Here is a 10566-nt window from a genome sequence, read left to right as displayed (position 1 = left end):
TAAGTGTCCCCCTAAACGCTACTCAAAATTGTTCACCTCTTTACTGTTTGCATTATAGTTCACTGCTCCCATTATTTCCATTCAACCATTTGTTTAAAAAGGGAAAATATAGTCAGCTATTGGTGTGCCGTACTGTTATATAGATGCGCGTCATATACCCTGAATGCTAAAAACCATCTCTTCTAAGATTGGTTTTCAACTTAGAAATCGCAGTAGATAGGCCGAAACAATAAAAGGAGATGTTCTCAGTGGCAAAACCTCGATACAAGCTGTGGCGCTATCTCCTTATGATGGACGCTACTGGAAGGCAATTCATATTGTCGGCAGTGGGCTGAGGCATCTTTCTAGGAGTTTTGTGCCCCGACTACTATAGTACGTAGAAATACGCCAGATCTATTCTAATTATATTGAGAGCTCACTTTTCTTATGTTGGGTATTTTGATGCTATTCATGTCACGCACGAGGTTGGAGCTGAGGCCATTGCATTTCTCTACACCCATTCCAGAAACATCCAAAACTATATCTCTTTCGCTGCTGAAATGTTATCCAATTACAAACCACTTGTAATTGAATTTAATTTTCCAAACCATCCGCACTTTTTACCTGTGCCATTAAACAGGATATTGAAGACCCCTGAGAATTTATGCATTATCCAAATATCGAATCCTAGTTCAATCATAAGAATGTATTTTCCCATTTATCCTATGACCGCAGGTGGCTTACAACTATAGTGTGGAAACCCAGTAAAATATATGAATTTGAACGAACAAAGCTTACATTACCAATAAAACCGGAAGTCCAAAGCATAATCATCTTTTATTACTAAACTGGCCATTGCAATATGCAAACAAATTGCAGATACTTAAAATGAAGTGCATCACGTTTTCCATATTTTGTAAGTTAGGAGCGAGGTGAATGATAATAATTAAACAAACGCTAATGAAATCCGTACGGGGAATAATTAACATCAAAGTATCATTATAACCGCAAAAACGCATCAATTGCAATCAACAAGTGAATTTCATTCATTTGCCCAGATGTTAATATATTTCACTCATTATTATTTACAATGAATGCATTTTTTGAAAACGCATTGGGAAAATATTATGTAACTTTATGCTGATGGTATTAAGGCCAGTAATTTACAAGAAAGGTATACTTTTGGGGTTATTGGTACATGGCAAATTTTTTAAATAATAGAAGTGCATCATCTCATAACTACTGTAACTCACTAGTTGAATGATTAATTAGTTATAATAAATAATGAATAAAAATTACTCCTTCGTAGCCAGTCTTAAGCCCAGTTGCATAAAGAGAAGGGTGGAATGGATAGCTTCGGCCTGAATGGCTGAAGGTCATCACAGCGTCTCAGGATGTAGATAACAAAACGGGAAGAAAAATGTTATCTTACGGACTATTGACCGTGAAAGTTACTAAAATATCTGACAGTTGGATATAAAATGCACCACCAAATAATGAAGAGTAAAACAAGTCAAGAAACCGGAAGCTTGACGCTTCAGATATAAAAGGTTTTGTGTTTCCCTATGTGAAAAGCATAACGCAGTTCTCCATTGGCTGACAGCATTAACTCGAGATATTTAAATTGCTCAGTGCTATCAGCTAACAGTAGCCTGCCCAGAACTGAGCGAATTAAATATCTCAGGTCAATGCTATCAGGCAATGGAGAACTCCGTAGTGAAATTGCTTCACGCATTAACGCAATCTGAATGAAGTGGCAGTCCACGACTGGTGTTCTTTGTGATTGCCGCATCAGCGGACGTCTCAAATCTAAAATTTACCTCAATGTTGTTCGTCCTGTCGCTCTCAATTGTATTGGAAGACTATAAAGGACAATGAATGGCGCCTTCCCGTAATGAAGACAAAGAGCGTTGGACCAGTGGCGTGACACGTTTTGACCATATCCGAAATGAGGATATCCGCGATCGATATGAGGTTGCACCAATCGTGGAAAAACTGCGAGGCGACTAAGAGGCTTATTCGATGGTATGGTCACGTAATTCGCGCCAACGAGAACTTTGTCAGTAACTTGGTAAAATCAAGCTCTATATTGTAGCCAACATTGCTGCAAAATATCGTGGTGCTAGGATGAAGGAGGGGAGTTCTGCAGCCAATTACTGAAAATTATAGTAATAAACTATTACTAACTTTATATCGGTATGGAAGGTATTTCGGAGCCTAGCCGGCATGTAGTGGCAGCCTCTTGATTTTTTTTCAGATTTTTCGGTTGGGCAGTTTCTGAGAATGGCCCCGTTAAATAAATGGTAAATCCCCCCCCCCCCCAAACTCCCGGCCTTTCCAACAAATGTCAAAACTAATACCAGCTTTGGAAAGCACTAACCAAGACTTTTCATTTGATTCCCGACGTGACTATGTTTGGTGAAAAAAAATGTACATCGTCCTTTTACACGTATGGGGACATCCCCTTAAATTCAACATAAAAGGATGTAACTCACTGTATGCGTGAGCGTTCACAGTTCCCATCTTTCCACCAAATTTAGTCTCAATTGCTGCTATAGTTTCCAAGAAAAAAGCGTGTGACAGACAAACAGACACGGTTGGTACTAGAAAATCTGCTGGCGAAAATGATAGCACAAGGTGAGAATTGGGATGCATGATCGCACTTATCCAAAATAAACTGCGAAAGGCAGAGGTGAGGAGAAAAATGCGGTCACGTACGCCGCGTATAGACAAAAGGTGATAAAGCTAGAATAAGCTGACTCCGCCCCGTGATGTAATACCCTAGGGTGGTTCCACGGGGTAGGGAGGGAGTCGGGGGTGATTTTAGTTTGTAAAAATCTCCCACACTGGTGTGTCCTGACCAGTGTCTTTTGACATACATACATACAGAGAGTGACATAAATTTAGGTGGAGTTAAAAGGGGGGCTCTCCATACATTTAAAGGGGGGATGTTATATAATATGGCCATTAACGCCAAAATTATAGCAGTTCAAACTTAGCAATTCCACACGAATTTACTCCAAAGCCATCCAAATAAGATGTTGACGTCATAGTTAGTGAGAATAATAGACGTTGTTGTTAAATATTAAAGTCCCATTTATGAAGAATCTACTTCTCCCCAGCCCTTTTTAAGGTTTCGTGTAAATCATTTGCTAATAATATTAAACTTAGAGTGTGAAGCATATGGGGTTGACTATTATCAATACAGGACTTTCCATCAAATGATTTATTTAAATCGCTTTCTAAATAATAAAAGGGAATGGAATTTTTAGCTATGTGACACGGAGCTGTGATGCATTCGTCGCTGTTCACATTTTCTTCTTTTTCTTCAGCCTTTGTCCCGTTCACAAGTGGGGTCGGTTCATCGTGATCGGTTTCGCCATTTTATTTTATCAAATGCCTGATCTGGATGTAATCGCAAAGCCTTTAAATCCCCATCCAGCGTATTAAGCCACCGTTGTTTCTACCGGCCTTTTGATCGCTTACCATTCACTTTGATGTTCAGACGAATATTTTGGGAAGTGAATTCTCGTTAGCGCGAATTACTTAACCACACCATCGAAAACGCCTCACTCGCAGTTTCTCAACGATCGTTGCAACCCCATATCGATCGCGGATATCCTCATTTCGTGTGTCACGCCAGTAGTCCAATGCAACATCTTAGTCCTCATTACCGCAAGACTCCATTCATTGTCTTTTGTAGTTGGCCAACACTCAGAACTATAGAGAGCGGCAGGCGGACGATATTGTGGCAAGCAACCGGAGATTTGATGTCCCTAGTCAGCCTGCGGTATCGGTAGAGTATCTGGAATGCCCCCGAAAATTCTTGACGTCGGGTGGTTGCAAACCATACCAGAAGCTTAAAATCCAAAAATAGTCCGTGGAGAAAACGCTACCAGCACGTTAACCATCCGAGTGGAAAGCATGTATGCCCAGCATTAATTCGTTAGTCGACGTTTAAGATCAATTTTGTGGGTATCTTACTCAACCAATTCGCGTCGAAATCACCTTTACTTTAATGAACTTCCTTTTTCAAACTCTGAACCCTAAAGAATAATGATTAGACTCCATCCGGTCCCAGATCAACTCATCAGTCCGATTGCGGTTCACCTCCTTAGCTAATATCCAATGATTACGTCAATACAAAAAGAAAATGCCCAGAATCATTTGCGTTCGTATATACTTCGGCCCTAGCCAAAAACAAATGTTTGAAATACAAATACAGCGGAAACAAGCCTATGTGGAAACAACAACAAAAAGATTAATGATCAATATCGGAATATTAAATATTTGGGATTTTGGGGATGTTAAAAGGTTGTAGGATTTTGTAGATAAAATTATGGAATGGAAAATAAAAAAAATATCACTTATGTTATTGTCATTAATATGATATCTTACAACAAGTGAATGTCGGGATATGAAATAGAAAATCGAAAGGATAGCAATAAACGGGATGAAGAAAGTTAAGTAGGAGAATAAGGAAATATGCTACGGAAATTATTCCCTCCTCAACTCATCAGAGGCCAAAGTGAATAAAAATCTCCATAAATTATTAATTAATAATTATTTCTAGGTTCTTCCATCGATACCATCTCTTTTTCTTCCGGTAAAATAATTTGTAGATGTTGAGACTGAATCGATATATTACCGACTTTCGACGGTGTTTGCACATCTATGCTGTTTCCTCTTTAAGGCTCAATGAACTTCGAAACAAACTTTCGATCCTTCTCTGGATATATAACTATCACGTTACTGTATTATTACCTAAGGGAGGCATCAATCATAAAACCTCTTCATTCGTTGCTCAAGCATGCCTCTCCTCTAGTCACTTCAGATGAGTGGATAAATATCTGCGAGTACTAACTTGTAATCATTAGTTGATTATAACTAAAGGCTAAAAGGCTGACATGCAAATTGGATCTTCTTACTATCCCCGCAGTAGAACTTAAGGAATATCAAGCTAAATATCTACAATAGTAGATAATTTCCAAAACCCGGCTCACTATGGTCATAATACCTACCTTTGATGCATTTATAAACGTCCCTTTCTCTTTTACAACACAACTTCCTCGAAATTTAATTCATGAAATGTTAAGATTGTACACAAAAACATTGCAAACTTGCAATTCCGATACTTTAGAGGAAGTTATGCATGTTACACAATTCCGTTACGGATAATTTTATATTTAATTGGAAGAAACCGCTAAGCCAGCATAACATCGCAAACATATTCACTACGAAACTGGAGCACTGGAAATCTTCCCTACAGAATAAAGGCATCACTGCATTTTCTCAAGCATCGGATGAGATAATCAAAGCCATTTTGCCTCGGAGGAATACTTTCTTTCACAGATGGATAGACAAGTATCCATAAAAGTTGTGCAGGCTCTCCCAAAAGAAGAATCACCTGCCGGAGCTAACTGCATCCAGCTGTTCATATGTCGATCAGCACTCAGATGGAACTCCACGGTGGAGACCACTTCGCAAACTTTCTATTATTAGAAGCACCTTTTTAAGGCGATAGTAAACAGCATCTTAGAAGTCAAATCAGAGTCACCTTTGAGATTGTGTAAGTGACTACAAACTCGTAACACCTCAAGGGCTACGTTAAATGATACTAACCTTCGAGAGTCCATATTGGTACCTATACGTACGTCGAGCTGTGGATGCACTTCATAAAAAGAACCTGGACGTCTCGATTCATCACCCGACGATTATGGCCATTTCTATTGTAATTCGAATGTAATAATTCCATCTCAAGCTTCAACAAAATTACGCAATGAAATTCATACCTTACAATAGCTGAATTCATGCCGCGCATAGAAAATTGGAAAATTATTGGGTGTTCATTTCGAATATAAGAAATGCTGGGAATTATCAACCAAAGGCAATTTGGCATGCTTCAACCACTGGCAACTGTCGAAATGCTATGCCTGAATGTGACTTTTATATTTTTGCGAAAGGTAATGTGTTGATAATATTTCTTTCCGAAACTATTAGAAAATCATATTTAAGTCAGGTTATGCATGCATTCTGGGAATTCTGCCAAACGCTTATGCAAATGCACTCAATATGCAGTTGCATCCGTTGCACTTTATCCTCTTTTTAATCGTGAATCCGGTAGCAAACGAATTCAATTAAATTAATTTTTCCATATGTAACCTATTAGGTCCGTGACAAAAAACCAACGGGCTTAACACCAATTAAATATGTTCAAATGAATAAAAGAAACAACGGAATCCATAAGAGTACATTCGACTTTTGCATTATAAAGTTGTGCCGCGAATATTCAATTATCCTGGGGAACATTAAATTGGCCTAAACATGAACTGCTTTTGATGGTGACTAATATAGACTGATTACGGATTCAGTGAGAGGATCACCAAAAACATGATCAGAAATTTGATACGCTATCGTATACTATAGTTGCAGACAGCGATGAATGCCGATAGCATATGTAATTGAAAATGTCTGCAAACAAAGTAATACCAATCGAACAAGATAGAATGAATGGCAACACGAACATTTTTGTTTCACAAAATTTTATATAGCACTCGCTACTAAAGATATAAGACGACAAGAGCAACTGATTTTTAGAACAATTGTCAAGTTCACCCGTTCGGTAGAACGGTGCAACCTCATATTGTTTGCGAATATCCTGCCTTACCTGATCATAGCGCATTACGAATACACTGCAGACATATACTGATCCAACGCAACATTTTAGTTCCCATTACCGCGAGGCGGTGCCCATTACGTTCGATTGTCGACCATCACTCGTAAGCATATAAGGCAATATGGGGAACTAAATTGAAGTAGATTTTTGGTTTCAGACATTCATTCATGCGGTCACAAAAAAAACCTCATTTATGGAACCTAACTTCGTCCAAGCTGCGCTGATGCGTGAAATCGCTCATTTTCTGGCAAGTCACTGCCACTGACATTTCGACCGCTTCAGTTTTTTCTTTCACTAGTGTCAGCCCAGCGCTCTCTAACTAGACCCGAACAGCACTAATTGCTTCGCAAGAGTATACCTCAACATCCTCTAGATGCTTTGCGACTACAACTAATGCTATATCATGGCGTAACCAATCACCGTGGCCTCCTTCGGAACCGGAAGGTTAAGTACATCATTGTATATGATGTTCCAAAGTAGTGAGCCCAGTACGAAGCCCTGTAGGACACCCGTGGAGACAATGTACACCTTGCGTCCATTATCGATGTCATACTAAAGCGTCTGTTCTCGTAGGTAACTATCGACGAGATAAGTGGGAACACCAATCGTTGCCGAGCATTTTCGTATAAGGTTCCAATTGGCAGACGTGCATTCCTCACGTCCACGGTCACCACGACGCAATATTTGGTTGTACTGCCCCTCCCGTGAATTGCAGTTTCGGCCAAACCAGTAACAATTTTAATGGTATCAATGGTTGATCTGGCTTTACGGAACCCAAACTGCCGATTTGAAAAGCTTCCTTGGCTCCTGGGTGACCATCGAAAGAAATCTGTTATAAATTACCCACTGTAACATTTTTTCCATAGTGTCTGGAAGACATATGGGTCTATAGGAGGATGGTTCACCTAGATGTTTACCAGCCTTAGGCAGCAGTACCAGCTTCTGCCATTTCCATCATCATCTTCATCAACAGTGCAACGACCGGCATCCGGTCTGGACCTGCCTTAATAAGGAACTCCAGACACTCCGGTTTTGTGCCGAGGTCCACCAATTCGATATCGCTGAAAGCTGTCTGGCGTCCTGACCTACGCCATCGCTTCATCCCAGGCAGGGTCCGCCTCGTCCTCTTTTTCTGCCACTTCCATGCTGTAGGGAATATCCCCTCGGACATGCACGCTTCGAACAATTCAGCGAAGATGTCCGCTCTCCGTTATTAACTATTCTGCTGCAGATCTCCATCAGCTCGTCCGTGGTCACTGCATGAATTTCCGTCACATTCAGGGATCTCTTAAATGTATCAGTACCCTTCTAATGCTAGGAAAATAACCCCTGAATGACTTTCAACAAGAGAGCAGGGCAAGTGACCTGTGGGGATGACCATCCTCTCAACCGTCCCACCACAATTCTCACCCGTTAATTTCGATCTGCTTCCGAGCAGAGCTACGTAAAGCGTTACCTCTTGCTCCGCTGAATTGCAAACTTGAGGGTTTTACGGGCTACCTTGTAAGCATGCTCTTTTTGCCGCTGATTATCCCTTCCTACCGCCCTCTGAGCCGTTCGTCTGACTCGGTGACAGGCTGCCTGTCTGTCACACGTGCTTTTCTCAAAAACAGCTATACCCATTGACACAAAATTTGGTGAGGAGCTGGGAACTGTGAACTAATACGCAGTGAACAACATCTTTATATGTTAATATTAAGGAGGGGTTCTCATGTATGCAAAAGGGGGGTTTACAAATTTTTCTCACCGAATTTAGCCGAATATTTTAAATATCAATCAAGCTAGCAACGGAACGGAAGAATGCCGCATACCGAGTAATGTTGCATTCTCAAAGAACGCGGGCACGCGCAGAGACTTATCACGAACTCCGTCGAGCGGAGAAGCGACTTCACAGACGGAAAAAGGAAGCCTGGGAGAACCAACAAGTCTGTGAACTCGAAAAGTACAGGGAGCAACCGCACCAGGCGCGGAAGTTTTACCAACAAGTCAGCAGGATGAAGCCTTATACACCTCGATGCTCATCCTGCCGAGACAAAGAGGGAAATCTGATTTCCGACAGAATGGGCATATTAGAGCGATGGGTTGAGTACTTTGATGAGCTACTGAACAACCAGAACATCGGCGAGTTGGAGGTCCCGCCAACTGAAGACGACGGACAAATACTGCCACCACCAAGTTTAGGAGAAACAGTCCGTGCAATTCATCGGCTAAAAAATCATAGGTCGCCAGGAGTCGATGGAATTACAGCCGAATTGGTTAAATATGGAGGCGACCAGTTACACCAAGTGGTTCATCAACTTGTGCTCAAGGTATGGGACAGCGAATCAATGCCTGACGATTGGCAGCGAGGCATAATCTGTCTCATACATAAAAAGGGAGATATCACACAGTGCAGCAATTATAGAGGTACCACGTTGCTGAGTACCGTCTATAAGATATTCTCCACTATCTTGCTAGGCCGGATAGCCCCATACGCCCAGAACATCATTGGCCCATACCAAAGAGGCTTCACTCCAGGCAAATCAGCAACAGATCAGATTTTCTCTCTGCGGCAGGCGATGGAAAAACTGTTGGAATATGGGCAACAGTTGCACCATCTGTTCATCGACTTTAAAGCCGCCTATGATAGCATAGCCAGGGTAAAACTGTACACGGCCATGGGGGAATTCGGTATCCCGACGAAATTAATAAGACTGACTAGGCTGACCCTGACCAATGTGCGAGGCCAGATAAAAGCAGCAGGATCACTCTCAAGACCATTCGACATCAACAACGGTCTACGACAAGGGGATGCGCTATCATGCGTCCTCTTTAACCTGGCCCTCGAGAAAGTGATCCGTGATGCTGAGGTGAATGCAAGAGGTACGATCCTCTTCAAGTCCACCCAACTACTGGCCTATGCTGACGATATCGACATCATGGGAAGAACCACCCGAGACGTTCAAACTGCCTTCATTCAGATCGAGCAGGCGGCGCGAGATCTTGGGCTGCACATCAATGAAGGCAAGACAAAATACATGGTGGCAACGTCAGCACCGAAGACGAATCAACCAACAACATCAAACCGCACTGGTCAAACACGAACAAGAATAAGGATAGGGGAATACAACTTTGAGACCGTTGACAATTTCTCCTATCTAGGGTCGAAAATCACAACCGATAACAACTACGATGATGAAATCCGCGCACGGTTGTTGTCAGCCAACAGAGCCTACTTCAGCTTACAAAGACTGTTCCGCTCGAAACGTCTCACCATAGGGTCAAAGCTCTTACTGTACAAGACTATGATCTTGCCAGTCCTCATGTATTCCTCGGAAACTTGGGTTCTTGGCAAGAAAAATTGCGAACTCTTGGCCGCGTTCGAGAGAAGAATCCTCCGAAGAATTTTTGGCCCCCTACATGAGGATGGACGATTCCGTAGCCTACACAATGACGAAATCTATGAGCGATACCATGACCGTCCGGTTGTGGATAAAATCCGGCTCAATAGGTTACGGTGGGCGGGTCACTTAATCCGTATGGATGAAGATGATCCCACCCGGAAAGTCTATAAGGGCAATATCTATGGTAGGAAAAGAAGACGAGGCAGACCCTGCCTAAGATGGAGCGATGGCGTGGGCCAGGACGCCAGACAGCTTTTAGGGATATCGAATTGGTGGACCTCGGCGCAAAACCGGGATGTCTGGAGTTCCTTATTAAGGCAGGCCTAGACCGGATACCGGTTGTTGCGCCGTTGATGATGATGATGATGATTTTAAATATCAAATTAAAGGTCTTGATTACTACTTTCGATGCCAATTTTAGTTCCGACATTTGTCAGAAAGTTCGAGAGTGGAATGGTCGAAGGTGGTATGGTATCTGCTCAATTAAGATAATGCGGTATTTTACTATATTTTTGGAAAAATTGGGTA

The sequence above is a fragment of the Hermetia illucens genome, chromosome 5 (genome assembly GCF_905115235.1).
Source record: "Hermetia illucens chromosome 5, iHerIll2.2.curated.20191125, whole genome shotgun sequence".
Lineage (NCBI taxonomy): Eukaryota > Metazoa > Arthropoda > Insecta > Diptera > Stratiomyidae > Hermetia > Hermetia illucens.
The sequence above is the reverse complement of the archived record's forward strand: the minus strand, read 5'-3'. Positions refer to the sequence as shown.